The sequence below is a fragment of the Oryzias melastigma genome, linkage group LG24 (assembly GCF_002922805.2).
Source record: "Oryzias melastigma strain HK-1 linkage group LG24, ASM292280v2, whole genome shotgun sequence".
Classification (NCBI taxonomy): Eukaryota; Metazoa; Chordata; class Actinopteri; order Beloniformes; family Adrianichthyidae; genus Oryzias; species Oryzias melastigma.
This window is the reverse complement of record NC_050535.1, coordinates 13,471,415-13,488,428: the sequence shown is the minus strand read 5'-3', so window position 1 is coordinate 13,488,428 and position 17,014 is coordinate 13,471,415. Positions and strand designations below refer to the sequence as shown.

Sequence of the window (17,014 nt, the reverse complement as noted above, 5' to 3'; positions counted from 1 at the left end):
GTAAAGTAAAGAGTGAAGAAGATTTATTAAACTGTATTAACTTTATTTCAGTTGTAATAAACAGTCTGCTAAGTCAATCTGCTTTGTAAACAAACTGTCATTTCAAACTAAATCACATCTGTACATGTGCTGTAGGTGGTCCTGCACAGGATAAACAGGGTACCTGTTGTTTATAAATTATACTGTTAGTCTAATGGTGTCATTGTCAAAGTGTATAATTATTTTTATCATAATGTAATATAATAGAATAGAATAGAATATAATATAATATAATATAATATAATATAATATAATATAATATAATATAATATAATATAATATAATATAATATAATATAATATAATAGGAAATGACAGCATTGACTGTATAGTCCCTTCTTAGGGTCCTTCATAGTTCCCTACAGTCTTCCAGATAGCGTCTACTCTGGACGGGACCTCAGTGCGCAGCTGCCCACCCAACATGGTTTGAGAGTGGATACATGAGCATCCGGCAGAAACTTCAGTACTACCGCAGGACCCGTTTCCCCCCTGCCTGTGTGGTTCTCACAGCCTGCTTGGCTTGCCCTCGGAGCTGCGCTCAGGTGAGTGCTCGGCTCGGAGGTACCAGAACCCGCGCTCGGTTCGCTCAGCTGTTTTGGTCAGCGAGATTAGCTGGCTAGCAGCGTCAGCCAGCTAAACTTAGCTTGAGCTGCTGGGGGCAAAAACGAGCGCCGTGCTTTTTGTCGCTGAAAGTAGGCCGGCATTCCGGGTCCAGGGCTCTTTGGACGCACTATAGAACTTACTTAAAGTCGAGGTTTTACAGTTTGATTTTGAAAGTGCTAGCTTGTGAACTGATGGGGCCAGCTTTGATTTGACCCGAGGCCGACGTTGCAGGACGGTAGTCATGTTTGGCTCTGGCAGTGGACTAAGTTGGTCGATCGAAACTTAGAAGAAAGTCCACAAAAACGACATTTTTGCCCCCCAAACACATTAAGTCAAACTCAAATCCACCAAAACAGACATTCTTTGGGTTTTGAGGAGGATCATCCGATTTCTTAAAATTCCAGCTGTGCTCTGGCTATATTGTTTTGTTTTTCTCAGCTCATGTGTTAAATGGCCTCTTCAAGACACCTAAACTTTTAATGTCGATGTTTATTCTGTGCATTAACATAATTCTGCTATATTTCCCACATTCGTGATAGTAATATTGGTTTTCTGCAATTATTCCCCCTGTAGTTATCTTAATTTAAATCAACAACATATATTTATAATTTATTTACAAATCGAACAAAGGCTTTGTTATTACCTTGCCCCCGAGCTCCATACATTTACTACCTGTTGAAAGAAACATTTTATTGTGAAATTATGTTTACAAATATTGTTTACTTCCTGTTTCCGGTGCTGACTCTGCCTGATTCAGTTTTTACAGATGCGTGGGAATCATCCCTGTGTTTTTATCTTTGTTTTAATTTCTTGTGTACGCCCCTATGCCATCCACCAGATGGCGCTGCCACACTTTTTGTTCCCCTCGTCATTCCTGTTGTCCACTACGTTCTGAGGATTTCCTGCTGGACTTCCTGTTACGACTCACTGATTCAATGGCACACTTTTTGCATCACTTTCACTAACTTTTGTTGTCAGAATTACTATAAAGTATCCCAAGAAGTACTAATATTTTTTTATTATCTTGTACTTTTGAACTTTTACTTACATAGTAAGTACAAATATGTACATTTTTATGCTAATATTAAACCTAAACTATATTTTTGTTATTTCTTCTTTCACTATTACATCAAGCACTACTCTTGAGGCAGTTAATCTGTAAGCTGCTGTTTGGAAAGTTGCTGTTATCTTGAAATGAGCCAAAGCCTGTCTGAAATCTAAAAGCACGCTGCACTTTCCTTACCCTCTGACCAATCTCTTTTTATCTAACCTCCTCACCCCTGTCTAAATGTCTTTGAATCCTTCTTTTTGAAACAACTGGCCCTGGACAGCCGCCTCAGCAGCTGCTTACCATCTAAATTTGGCCTCTGCGCCTGCATCTGGGCAGGTTTTCCACCACATCGATGCCCCTTTGTAAACCACTTTTGGTCTGTCATGATGCTATCTTTGTGTGGACATTAGAGTAGAAGACACGCTACATCCAAAGTTGTTTTTTTCTCTTGGAAGATCACAAACTACATCCTGTTTGTCCGAGAGCCCAGACTAAATGGAATATACTGCGTATTTCTTACCATATATGGACTTGTATATGCCGACCATCTTTTGATCTATTTTCAAAGCATCCCCAGTGGTCTGTTAATTATATTTATAAAATTTTAGCCCCCAAAATAAATTAAAAAAACAATTGCTTTCTAGGACATAGTTTCTGCAGAGCGGCAGTAGTTGGCACTCAAAAAGATTGTCCCCACTTCCCATCATCCATTTGTTTACATGCTCTTCCACTAGCTTACAGCCCCTCACACCCCCCAACCTAACATTGCCGGTGCAACAAAGATGGCGAGCAATATCGGAGCAATCCTTCTGTACAGTTTTGAACCAGATGCCAGCTTGAACAAGTAAAACTAAGAAAAACATGGACCTATTTGTCTGCAAGTGGACGTATCAAAATGGAGCAGAGCAGGGAGCTTGTGGTTGCCAGGTACATTTTCTGTGTTATAAATAAGCTCATTTTTAAACCGCATTTTTTTCCATCTGCTCCTGAATTACAATTTGAATAAAGAAATACTCATAAATGCAATTTTAAGCTGAATTTTCTCAATAAATGTCCTTTATAAGCAGTAAATGCAATAAGAAGATGTTAAACTAAAAACATTCTTCATCTGTGCTTGTAGAGCTTAGATAAAGTTTGTTATGACTTTACCAATTCATGCTTTTCCTGATCCTCCTTTTTTTCCCTTGAAATTTGCATAGCATTAGTTAACATAACTAAAAAATGGAATCCTGGGCTTTTGAAATCAGGGAGAGACCAGGATCTCTACTTCAACGCCATTCCTATGTTTCTATTCTGTAAAAGAAACATCCACATTTGATTCCGATTGGTTCCAACTTCTTGTCTTGCTTTTACCGCCTCAGACTCCAGCTGCATTTCATGGATTGAGCTATCAACCCCCCATTGACAGTGCGAGTGACCTTTAGGGGTGTTGCTGATGTGCAGTTGTTGGCATTGTAATTCATCCGTGCTCGCTCTGAGCTGCATCCTCTGCGTTTTCTTCCTCGGTGTGGCACAGGGGTTAATCGTGCAGGGAGCTGGGTGCCATCAGAGGTATGGCTGCACACTTGCTGTCCATAATTCAAACTGCAGTGGAGCTCCCTTTGATGTGGAGCTAAAGGATGGAGACACTGGTGGATCTTGCGGACTGCTGTGGCACCAGCACGGCTAATCTCCGTCTGTCTCTGAGGAGACGAGCAGCTGCCGCGCAGCATGGATTTGGGGTTTGTCGTTGAGAGATTGGCTTAACGGGTCCAAGGGAGACTTCTGAGACTTTTCACTGTCAGAGATTAAGACAGAGATTTATCCCCAATTCATAATTATGCCTGTAGGAAAGATAAAACCCAGGACGCAAATTTTAAGACTTTCGTCTTAGCCGGAAAAAGTAGATTACAATATTTAAGGAATAATCTATCAACCAGTTTAAATGTTAAAAAACAAACTATAAGCTTTATACTTCAAATTTAAAGATATCCAAATAAAATAACTCCCCAAAACATAGAAAGAACAGTTTTTTTATGTTTAGAAACAAACGAAACAGATTGTTTTTACACATTTCTTCTTCTCTGTTTCTTAAAACAGCAATATTAGCTCAACTTTTTTTTTCTCTTTTTATAACAAATCAGTTCTTAAAGACAGCTGGGGCCTTAACTAATGAGCATTAAACTGTTTTCTGACAAAAATACATAAATTACTAATGCATGATTAAATACCAAATTACAAATAATGGTGTTATTTGTGATGTAAATTAAACATATATTAATTAATTAATTTTTAGATTTGTTCAATGTCAGATAGACCTAACTGATTGAAATGATGGTAAAAGTTTTATAATTATTATCTTTTTGCATTTACATGTATACATTTTAAAATAATTTGGACTCTACACTAAGGTTGTAATGTTTTTATTCACTAGTAAAAGAAAAAAAAGGATGAAGGAACACGAAAGTCAATATTAGAAAATCTCGTGTTTCTTGGATTTTTAATTGAAATAAATCTGCTGCAGCTGGAGGATCTGATTAAAGACAGGATGTGTTTTATTTTGAAAGGAACTTGAATGTGCTATTGTCAAAAAGTGAAATAAGTTAAATTTTGTTTTATATAGAAAAGCTCAATTGTTTCAAAAATTTCAATGCTATATTTTTTAAATGAATGGCTTAATAGCCTCAAAAACATAAATAAAGTGTATTTTTCTAAAACTTTGCAGTTCAATCTACGTTTCAGTCCATAAGAACCTGAGCCAAAAAAAGATCAAATAAATTAATTCATTAAAGACCAAAATGTTGTTTTATTTATTATTTACCACCCTCATTCTTTTAGTTTCCTTCAGTATATTTTACTAAAAAATATTTTTTTTAACTATGCTTCTATTTAGTTTTCTTCTGTTCATGATATTTATGCTTCCATTCGTTGAAGGTTCTGGTATTTTTAATCTTCTTTTATCTTATTTTGAGTGAATGAAAGCAACTCTAAGTCAAAGGTTCAGCTTTTCTAGATCAAATTATGATAATAATAATTTCACCACTGGTTTCTGACAGAATGGTCTGGCCAACCAGGGGATTCTTTGCTGCAGGGGGGTTCTTTCACCACAGCAGCCATACAAGAAGGTTTTTTTCCATTTATGTTCAAGTTACATCCACCCATGATCCTGCATGTCCCTGAAGATGCTCCACGGAGGTGCTCTCCTTTACCCTGTTGCTGGGGAGGCTCATTGGGACTGTCACTTTTCCTGGTATATGTTTTTTAATTTTGGTTTTTGCCTTAGTTTGTGCTCCTGTTGTCACAGTCACACCAGGTTCAAGTTGTTAATTATTCTCAGCTGTCCTCACTTAGTTTAATTATCCTCAATGTACTTCAATGTTTTCCTATTTTATTCATTTTCTGTCTCCTTCAAAATGTTTACAGAATTCAATTACATACTGAAGAGTTGACAAAAAATGACCAATGGAACCAGTCTGAAGTGAAAAGACAATATCTGCAGAGGTGCAGCACCACTGACCTGCTGCTTGTTTGACTACTCAACACATTTAGCTCAAACCTAATTGAAAATAAGATTGTTTGCATTTGTAAAAAAAAACAAACATTTGAATCAACAAGAAGACACAAAATTTAAATGTTTTTCAAAATGTATTGCCAAATTAAAATCTTTTGCTAGGTTTGTGTGTGCTTCATCAAATTTAACTTTTTCTTTTAATTCAAAAACTAAAAAAAAAAACAAAAAAAAAAATCAATAAAGCCAATGAAACTATATAGTGCCCTGGATTTTAAAGGTAATTCGGACACGGTGCTCACTACTTTTCTTTCGTTTTTTTAAATGACGCCACCGATTTCATGAAGTGAAAATCGAATAAATACAAACATTTCATGACGTTTATTTATTGCTCCACTGTGTTCTGATGGTGAAAATGTGGTTGGTTTATTCAAAAATTTAATTTAAACACATGTTTTATTGTTCGAAATTGTTTGACCACAATGCATTGTGGTCTATATTCGCAAATCTAGTGAGCATCGATGCACGCTAGTTTTCTGCAAAGACTTCTGGGAATTTTCTGGCGACTCGATTTTGAAATTAGTAGATTCGGACGGCATTAGAAAAGGGCGAATACACTATATAGTGCACTATATAGTGATTAGGGGGGAATTGAGACACGTGTTAACAGGTGGCACTGCAACCAGCAGGAACATCAGCAGTAAAATCAACAATATATTCTTACCATCGTCCTGGGGCGTGCTCGCCATCCTTCTTCTAATGGGTTTCCCTCTTTGCCTGATGGATCTGTCCAGATCTTTTGGGGTTTCTGTCAAAACCATAAAAATAAACCATGAGATGCATTCTCAAAGGCGTGGTCCTCCCTTTGACCTGTACAGTAGATGACACAGCCCCCACCCACACATTTATTTATTAGTAGAGGTCAGTTTTCATCCTGCTGCAAGCTGACTTTGATCTGTTGCTCTGGTGGATCCGCCACGCCCAAAAGAATCTCTTAGCATCACTTACAGAGAGATTTGTCTCGGCATTCCTGCACAACTTGATATCTGAAGTTAAGGACAAGCACAACAAAGGAAGGGGAAACAATTGAAATGCATTTTCCCTTATCAGACACGGCCTCACCATCTGTGACCTTAATTGGCACATTTTACTTAAAACCCACAAACAGGAGAGGACAAATTACTGAGTGGAAAAAAAAACCTCCCTCTGCCCGAATTACTGGGCTGATTTCTAAAATGGTAAACATCTGACTACCAGTGTTTTATCCATCAGCAAACTTTCTCCATTACCTCCACACTCATGCATGCTTTCTGTGTAACGTTAAAGAAATTCAGGATGTTGGCCTCAGCTGCCGTTCCATCCAATTTTACCCAATGCTTTTTATTACAGCCAGATGAGAGATGATTTTTCTGCTCTGCTGGATTTGATAAAACCTTGACACACGTGTAGGTTGGGATGATGGATGCCGCATTTCCTTAATGTTGTGCGCATAGTTTTTTGTTGTTGTCATGATGTGACGCTTGTTTTTTGCAATTTTCGCTTCATGAAGTATGGTTGTAGTTGGACTGAGGTCATAAGGTCAAGCCCCAAACAGACGCCATCATGGAATCTCACAGAGCGTCCATCACTTAAAAAAAAAAAAAAAAAACTGAGAACGTGAATTGCTCTTTTCTTTAAGATGAAAGAAATTCTCCAAAAACGAAAAATAAATGCTACATGCCTTTAGACGGCACACTTTCAACTGTTTGACCCGGAGGGGCCTCTTTTTTTGGGGGAAAGAACTGCTTTGAGAAACCGAGCCGTCCGCCTATCTCTTGCATCGCCACTGTGCAGAGCGCCATATCTCTGCTGGCACCGCAGCTGTCACTGTTTGCGTGTTGGATATTCTGACAGATGACGAAAACCAAGCAGGTGTTGTGCATTAAAGGAGCCTGCGGTCAATACAGTTGTCACAGTGGATCATTGTAATATACGGCAATGTGAGCTTTGCAAAAGGAGCGGTAGCTCCCACGTTTTCCCCGAGGTGAAGGGGCATGGAAAGTGGGAAACGAATTCATGTGGTTTGGGCTGGAGCGGTCCCAAAGACTCATCAGAAAGTGTCTTATATCTGGGCTTTAGTGACTTTGATGGAGCATTAAACGCAGATGGAAACTTATTTGTGATTTTTCTACTTTGCTGCTGAAGACGGTCCAAATTATTTTCCAAGACCCCCCAGAATTTTGATTGCTTTCTCAGTAAATAAAACTATTAAAAAAATGAATATTTAATGTCTTAAAATGAACATAAACAATCATAAAAGCCTTGCATAATCCCTAAATCACACTACAGATTTGGGTTTTTATGACCCGGTGTCAGTAGCTTAACCAAACAGCTAATTTTCCATGGACCATCAGTCACACATCAGCATGCATTAGCTGTGCACTTAATACCTTTGCTTTTTGTATGAGTAGATATTCTTCTCCACAAACACGCTCCCTCACCTCTTTGTTTTTGTTTGTGAAGTCCTTTATGGCATCTTTCCTTTCTTGAGGAATTCTTCAGACAAACCCCCACAGACAGTAGTGCCCCCCCTAAAGAGAAAGCACTCTCATTAGGATGTGCTGCACAAACTGGAGCACGCTGACGGGCTCTCAGAGCAACAGGGACACATGTTTCTTGCTGAGGTTTGACCCTGGAGCTTGTCGAATCGTGTTTTGGCTGAAATGCCTCCAGGTCACGGGTTCAGTTACTTTTCCAAACTGGCCTCATTTAGGCCAGCTTGCATTGAAAAAGCATTTAATAAACATAGCATGGGTGAGGATGTTGGAGGGAATAGAGACTGGATAATAGTGAGGTCATTCTTTGCTTTCTTTGGACCGCTTTTCTTTCTGTAGTCATTTCCCAGTGGAGAACGTGAAGAAACCTTTGAATTGAAGAACTCAGAAATGTTATTCTGTCCGACAACCATTTACAGAAACAATATGATACAAACCAATAACTCAAAAACAAGGCTCAGTAAAGTCCTTAACATGCTAAAAATTAGGTGTTTCGGGCCACAACTGCACTCTGAATTGTACCTGTTCAATTACTTCAAGCAAATATGGAGTACTCATCATTGTGTGACCTTGTAAGGCAATCAATTTACTCAGAAAGCAGTGTGGCTTAAGCCTATTGTCATTCATGTTTGACATTGACAGCTGTTTTGATTAAAAAGAGTGCTCGCTAAATGAGTTTGCTGACTTTGATTAAAGATAAGCTTTAGAAATTGCTGTTAGAACATTTCAAAAGGTTCCTAGAAATGATGGGTTTGAAGGTCAAAACCACAGTTGGTTTCAAAGGAATGGTGGTGAACTTATGGGCGAATGGAATATGCAAATTAATTTTAATTGATCAAAAATGTTCTTGAGAAGCGTGCAATATTTCCGAATGCCATTAGCAATAAAAGCGGCATAATCTGAATTAAAATGACCAATGGAAATGCTTTTACAATAGATTAAAAGGTGATAGGAGTGGGACTTCCTTCTATGTTGTTTTTGGTGGGGCTAATGTCACACTACAAGTGAAAAACATGTTCATAAATAAAATATTTTTTTGGAAAGCTATCCGGCTTTCTGTGTAGAAAAAAAATCTGCCCATATTCAGAATGTTCTTCTTTGGTGTTGAATCATTTCTGTGCAACTTCTGTCTTTTCTGTTTTTTATGAGAACAATTCCTTGAAGTATGATCCAAAAAAACAAAACAAAAAAAACAAGAACAGTCTTTTTTTTGCCCTTGTTGCCCTGTTGAGTTGTTGGAGATCAACTGTCTCCTTCTCCAATGAGCTATCATTCGTATTTTGTTTTTCACGTCAACTTGTCCCGGTCCCCAGCCCAGATAAAATACAGGGTTGTGTCAGGAAGGGCTTATAGCTTAAAATGTCTGCCAAACCACCTATTGAACTTCCATTTTTCCCTTTGTATGCTTTGTACATTTTTCTTGAGTAAGAATTCCACTTTAACAGTCAGTGCTGCGACTAAATTTTGTTATTTCAAAAATAATTTCATGAAATCCAAGCTTTTTAACACAGATACTCGTGTGTTTGCTTAGCCCACTACTGGTATTTTTCTAGTTTTAGCCTAGGGAGTTTCCTTTCTTCCTTCATGTGGATTAGAGTTGACAAAAACCATGATCGGTGTATGGCCCGCCAGGCTGATAAAGTTAAATGGATGCACCTGCAAGCAAACAATCCTGCACAGTACATATAGGCCTGCACACAGGCATTGATGTATACGAAAACCCTCTTATGTGAGTTGAAATGCACCACGGCAACATGTGGCTTGCATTTCCTTGGCTGCTGCCTTCAAAAAGTTGGGGGGGTGGGTATTCAATAAGGACCCATAAGGAGAATATTTTGTTTTTATCACAAAAATATTTTGCCAATGCAGCGATCCGGGTGCAATTCCAGCTTCTTGGACGCTCTCCCTCCCAGACTAGAGGGGTACATTTTGTTTGGTGTCAGTGGTGATCTGGTTTGTACTCAATAACCTTTTGTGAAAAAGACAGGAACCCGCTTCCCTTTTAAATTTACAGTCATTCCATTAGTTCTTAGAGTGTCATCTCTTTAACCTAAAGCCATAAGTGTCAAATAAATCTCGAACCTCTTCCACAATTAAGTCGTTGTAATCATAATTATTGAGACCTGGTGATTATCTTACTTTTTATCAGCTCAAATAAATGGTATTCTTCCTTGGTTTTTACCAAATATCGATCCACATTTCAGACTGTGAAAGTGTAGACTCAATTCACTGTTTTTATTAAACAAAATGTTCCTCCTTTTGTTGTGGTTTTCTGGAAAAGTCAACATCCTTCCACCTCAAATCCTTCACCTGTGAATAAACAAACTGGGATATAATACAGTATCAACCTCCAGTGTTCACTTCCTTGAGAAAAGTGCAAAATGAGCTTGGTTCTGATTTCTTTTGGGTATTTTTTCTGAATAAACTAGTTTTAATTTGTTGTTGAATTTAAATGGCTTGCTTAATTTGTGTGGTAGTGGATGGTGCTTAATCAGAAGCTGTTGAATATTCCTTTAATTTTTTTGTTTCAAATGGTTTCTAGCCTTATCTTGTGTATTTATATGTATACCACACAGTAGAGCCTCGTTTATCGCAGGAGTAACGTTTTTAAAAAAATCTGCAATATATGAAATCCAGGAAGTGGGGTTATGGATGTTCGAAAAAAAAACATCTCTACATTCTTCAGTCAGTTTTCATATGCAGACATTAACATTTTCACTTTTCTCACCTATTTAAACTCTCAAAGTTCAAACCTTCATTGATAAATTGGACAATCTGTTGACAATCCAAAATGTATGTACTGGTAGGTTTGGCAAACTGAAGTCATTCTGTACAGGAGACATGGCACGATTGATGAGGTATACAGCCAATCAGGATGCAGTGTGCCGTTTTAAAAAAAAAATTGCAAAATGGCAAGACTGCAAAAGACGAACCACATCATATTAAAGAACACTATTTGATGATCATCATCCAAGCACAACTCTTATTTGCTGTATTCCCCTTGAAATTACTCAGTTGGAGATTTTTTTTTCTAAGGAAGGCGTGTTTTCTGAAACCAAGTTTTTATTTGTAAATGCTTGATTTTTGACAATAATAATAATTTCTTCAAACATTTGTGGACAAATGGCGTCTGCTAAGAAGTATCCACACTCAGACACACAAGTCTCGAAGAGAAGGTCAAAGGACGGCACCACTATTGGACTATGATCGTTTTTCATTTCTTAGCTCAGACATGAGTCTTCTTGCTCATCATTTCTTCTTTGCTCAGAGACGCCTTTTAAGCTTTCTATTATTGACCAGGGTCCACCTTACGGTGGACAAACACTTTGGTCTTCTGGAAACCTAATGATTAAAGTTTATTGCAGAAGACGGTTTGTACTTGTGTTTGTAATTTATATTATTCTAGATGTATGCAGAAATGTGACTCAGACTAGTCTCACGAGTTTCCTTTGGAGTGTGCATGGCTCTGGTCTCTGTCAGCTGTCAACAACAGTCCTGGCCTGAGTTGTTGTGTTCTCTCCCACACTGCAAGCGCAGTATGTTAATAGACCTCTGGAGACCTTGAAATTTAGCCTGGCCTGTTGCTTCGTTTGGTGGACTTAACTGTGATTTTCTTTTTTGGAGTTTATGTCTTTGGGGTCAAAGGGATTCTCAGATTGATGTTGTCACCGTCCCAACAAAAGTAGAGCGTTCAACTTTGGACCGAATTGACACCTCAGACCTATCCCATCATTTGCCATTCATTTGAAGATCCTGTAGAAACACAGCAAGGTGTTTAATTTTGATTTCAGAGAGAAAAACATACAAGACAAGCCATAGAGTTTTCACATTAACTATTTAAAACCTTGGCTTAGCTCCTATATTCACATCTGCATCTCGTTTTGGCATGTGTACTTCCCAGAATATGAAAGCACAATGGACTTACTCTTAGTTGAAGGTTATTTTATAGCATAATAACAGTGTTATTTCTCCTGATTCTCATGAATCCTTCAAATAATGGCTTATTATTGCAAAACTGCTGTCACGCTCGCTCTTGCTTCCCATGCCCCATCCTCCTTGCACAGTCTTTTATTAGAGAAACAGAGCGTGCTTTGTTTTTTTTTTTTTTTTTTGTAATTATCACTTGGACTAAAATCATGTTTCCAAAGCTCAGAGGTCACAACAACCTGCCCTTTGGGCTACTATTTAAGTGGCACTTAGTCCTGCTACTGTAGCTAATCACAAAGATTTATAGAGTGCATCACCCAGAGGAAGGAGAAACAAGAATGTTTGCTTGGCACCCTGCTGCAGGTGTTACAAACCCCCTTTTCTTTCCTTTTGGTCTTTTTTTTTCCCCCTTTCTGCTGTAGCTCCTGATGGAAGGCAGCTGGAGAACCCTCCGTCTTTCCACTTGTTGGCTTAAAAATAAGGAAGGTGGTTCTTTCTTTCTCCTCCTCCTGTCGCCGGTCACTCCCTAGTCTGAAAAATAAAGTTCTCTATATAAAGCTTTCATAATTACATTGATCTTGAGGGGCCCCTTTATGACCCGCTGACGCATTCAATCAAAAGTCCGGCGTGGCGCTTGTTAAGGGCTCCTGTGTTTTGCATATCCCAAGTTCACGTCCAGCTTTTAACACGTCTCATGTTTCTGGTAATTGGAAGTTTTCACATGGTCCTGCTGGGGGGAGATAGAGTTGGAGTGCACGACGTGGTGTACTGTAGTGGACAGCCAGAAGAAAGGAGGGTCTTTGCTCCCTGGTTATGTCAAAACTCCAAAAGCATGTCATAAAAGATCCAGATGTAACCTTGCAGAATGCAACCCCCCCACCGCCAGATTAAATTTCTGTCAACACTAGATAAGGTAGAGCCGGCGATCACTGCCAGAATAGTCTGTTGAGCTGATTCCATATCATTTTATTTGTCAAATTCTTGTTCAAAAGAAATCTCCCTTCTTATCCAAGGAAACATATCTAAAGACCGCCATTTGAATTTCCATCCAATGATGGTCTGGTTTGAGTGAATGCAACAGCAGGTCAGGGATAATGAGCTTGTTGTCCTCTAAAAGTGGTGTCATGTGTGTTTACTCTCAACTGTATCAAACTCTTTGAAAACTAAAGATTGTGGAAACCTTAAGGTCGTCATCCCATTAGGATTTCAACGCGACCATAAAATAAGGACGAATTCTGATCTAATTAGGGATGGACATTTTACGAAATAATAATCAGCCATGGATATTTATGGAGGTTATTAATAATTCTATTAGTCCATAACAATTCTAAGTTATGAAATCCAAAAGGATTTCTGTTACAGCAGAAAAGAGACAGTAGGTTTCAAGTTTTACACTTCAATTGTGGCTCTGTCTCGTTCTCATACACTCCCTCCCCCCCAAACCCTAAGCAAACTTTGGCATGGAGGTCACCTTTGTGTTCCTGCAGGATGACCTCTGGTAATGAGGAGGTTAGTGGGTGACATGGAAGCACTTTGTCCCCAACTCCTGGGAACTCAAACAATATGCACACAGGAGCAGCCGTCTTGAGAGCTTGTGCTAATTTACTCTTTTACTAAATGAATCCAGATGTAAACATGATTTATGCTAATACTGTGTTTTCAGATGTGGTGAAAATCTGAAAGCTGGTTGAATTTGGCAGAAATGCTGGATACTATTTTGAAATTTTGACACTTGATTAATTAATCCAATAATACTACGTTCACAACTCCCACTGGGCAATCAATGGGGACATCAACAGAATCTTCAAGATTAATCGCCACGGCCTGTTTTTTATTTTTGTCTTAAAAATCATGAATCCAGACGGCAGCACTCAGGCAGTGATTATGTCATAAAATCGGACGACAGCTGGGCGGTGGCAGCCGGATCACCTGCCAGCAGCAGATCTCCGCCAGATGGCGGCCATCAATATTAAATGTCACCAGCCTGGAGGTATATAAAAATCAGGCCATTCTGCACCGCTATTCATTCGTTACTCTGATTATTTAAAATTTTTAAACAACATGCCTCCTAAGAAACATGAAATCTTCTTCGTATTCTTCTCAGCATCAATCACAATACGTCAATACGCAGGACTCTGAGTCGCTGTGTTGCTATCAACGCCATGAGGAGCTTTGTGCAACATCAATGCCGTCTCCCCATTTGGACCCACAGGGGCCTGAATCACCAGATTGATGTGTGGTCATTGCCTTGTCAAGAGCCAGTGACGAGTGTCCTCACCGCTAACATACGATTTCTAACAATCGGACGGGGCAGTGGGATGGCAGCACAGGGTGGCTGGAGGGCGGCAGTCTGAAATTGGGCGATCATCAGATGCTGTTGGGGACCTATCAGCCAATTATTGCGCTGCTGCCTTCTTGCCATGTGCCTGTCACTGGACTGCCACTGCACGGCCTCTAAATGCGCCCAGGCGACCACTGACCAATTTAAAACAATCACCATTAATTTGAACTTTTTCTTAGAACCTCTGCGGCCGCCGTGCAGCGTGTAAAAATGTGACTGTCACCTCCCAATCACAAATCCCGCTTCATGGACAGCGGCTGAACTTGCTTGCTATATTGCGGTTCAAATTTTGTGGTCTTGCTAATTCGCAGTTTTTTTTTCAGTATAGTTTTGCATTCCTTTTTTACATCCTGCATCTTGCATCTGCATGCTGATTGGCTGTTAACCTTGTCAATCAATCTTCCCTGAGACATGTTTGCTGTGCAGAATGCATTCAGTTTGCTAAATCTACATCAATCTTTGATTGAAATCTGGTCTTTGTTTTCATTTTATAATGCTAAACTTATTTTCCTACAAAGATTTTATCTTTAAGAGTTAAATAAGACAGAAAGTATGAAATTGCTAATGTCTACCTGAAAATACATGTAAGGTAACGTGAAGGGTTTTACAGCCTTAAAACATTTGTAATCCTACATTGCAGATTTCCCCTATTGCGAGGTATATATAGAATGTATCCCCCGTGATAAATGAGGAAACACCATAACCAGTTTCGTTTGGGTTCAATAAATTTTTTTTTTTTTTTACAGAAAATCTTATCCTGTCGCTGCTTTTGGAACCATTCCAGTTTTTTAGTCTCTGCAAGTTGCAATTAATGTGCCCGAACAATGCTGCTTTCGTCACTTGATATCTTCAGTGTTGATGTGTCCTCTGATATGAGCCAAATCTCTTTTTTTCCCCCCTCCTTTTAAAGTGAACCAGTTCTGTTGCAATCCACTTTTGGCATGGAATCAAACATTGAAAAAAAGACACAAAGAGTAGATGCTTCTTGGCTAAGATCTCTGTGTTGCAAAGATGCTAATCTCTTTTCCAATCTCACTTCTTTTCTTCCTTTAAATGGGCATGCCTGGGAAAAAGGGGGCAACATTTAGTGCAGTTTTTAATGATATTTATTCAAATTCTCAGCTTATTGTGTACCAGCGGAAAATATCGCCAAGAACAAAAATGGAAATATACCACAACTACCCTTGGCACCAAAACCACAAGCAGTTTCCTCTAGGCAATTTTGAGTTGATCTCATTAAGAGCTGCCCGTTAAATCACACTTTAATCTCCATAATATGTTCGGTTTTAAAGATAAAAGCAACATGATAGAACTGATTGAAATTGCTTCTCCACCAATAGATTACAACTGCGAACCAAGCTCTACCAACCCTATTTTTGCAGCCCATGAGCCTGCATTGGCCAATCCCACGTGTCCCCATTCACCCCATTCACCTCACAGCTAAAGGTTTGCTCAGGACTGTCTGAAAGATGATCACTTACTGGTCAAACACAAGGTTTAAAGCAATAATCGTTTATAGAAACAAGTTTGTCCCTGGAAATCAATTATTGTCCCTTGTTTGGCTGCTCAACTCAAAGGCAATTTTATAAATGTAGAAGATGCCATGCACTTTGTTTAATAGTTGAAATGAATTCTTCATTTTTTGTCTTTGAACATCTAAAATTTGTATTTATTTTAATGGCCATACCAGTATGTAACAAGAAAGTTGTATTGTAGAATATCTGTATGTGGCATGTTTGTTAGTTTCTACCTGACTAGCTAACAAAACAGTAGCAAACCAGATTCACTGCTGTCTTGTCTGGAAGTAGCTTTTTTTTTTCGTTTTTAGAGGAAATGAGTGTAGGATACACGGGCATTGCTGGAATTCTTCCTGCTGTGTCATCCCTGCTAAAGCAAATAGCAGCTGAGAGGTGAAGATTTAAGATTTTGAGCAGTTGTTTTGAATTTTACCTTTGTTTTTCTTATGTAAAAAAAGGAACTTTGGGAGTAACTCCTTCAGAACTTGTGATTGTTCATTTAATGGGCACATTATTTAAAAAAAAAAAAGTTATTTTTAAGGTAGTTTATTGTGACCAAACTAAAGGACCTGAAGCCTCATAGTGTGACTTTTTGAGAATAAGAGTCGACTTTGGCTCAAGGTATTGGATTAATTGGTGTTTTCATGTGTGGATCAAGTCTGCTGGTGACATAAAGTAGATAGCAAACAGTTAGATGTGAATAAATAAAGGTCAGCGTAGGGTTAATTTGGCATAGAACACTTTTTGTTAATACCGGCACACTGTTTTTTTTACACCTTTATGATAAAGCATATAAGCAAAACCCATAAAAAAAGCCATAAACTTCTTTAATTTTTTGGTCACATTTATCCAATTTTTCATTTCTTCATCTATCCTTTTCAATTGTTTCTATTTTAGACACAAATGTAATATTTCTAAATCTATAGCAACATCGAAAGCTTTCTTGCTATCGTCTTCTTGTTTTGGGATCAATGAAGGAACTCGGGTTTGATGTCATCTTCCATGTTTTAAGATCCATACTGTTCCACTCTTAACACGGTTAGTTCTCACAGGCAGGAAGGGCTTACACTTTAATTCCTGTTTCTTCTTTTGTCATCAACTATTGCTTCCAGACACCCTGGGCGTTGATCTGTCAGTGTCTGTAATCATCACCATTAGTTGACCTTCGAGGACCTTATCAACAAAGTGGAGGGATCCGGCGTTGGCATGACCTCTCCAATGGAGGGGTCAAGTAGAAAGACTTTCCAGATTCGGAAAACATTTGGATCATGGCGTTCGCATGCTTGCATTCGGATAATTTATGATTCTCTGAAAACTCCTGCAAGATAGAGTCTCAAATGTGACAGGAAAACACATCCTTCCAACAGACAATAAATTATCAATTGGTTGGCTTTTTCTTTGAAGTAACTACTGTGAGACTTAAAGTACTTTCTCTCAACTGTCTATGGCTGCACCCAAACGGGTGAAGAAAACCAGGAAAAACAATGGTCTTTATGTTTTCTTTAGCCAGTATGTG

The 17,014-nt window shown here is 38.6% G+C and overlaps 1 protein-coding gene across 1 annotated transcript in view; it reads left to right on the top strand.

The window, feature by feature from the left end:
* Positions 1-437: 437 nt before the first annotated feature.
* The window catches only part of disp1 (dispatched homolog 1 (Drosophila)), a 57,951-nt gene continuing 41,374 nt past the window's right edge, over positions 438-17,014 (top strand). The window contains exon 1 of the mRNA XM_024291350.2: positions 438-580. The gene's annotated coding sequence lies outside the window, so the exon portion shown is untranslated. The remainder of the gene's footprint in view (positions 581-17,014) is intronic.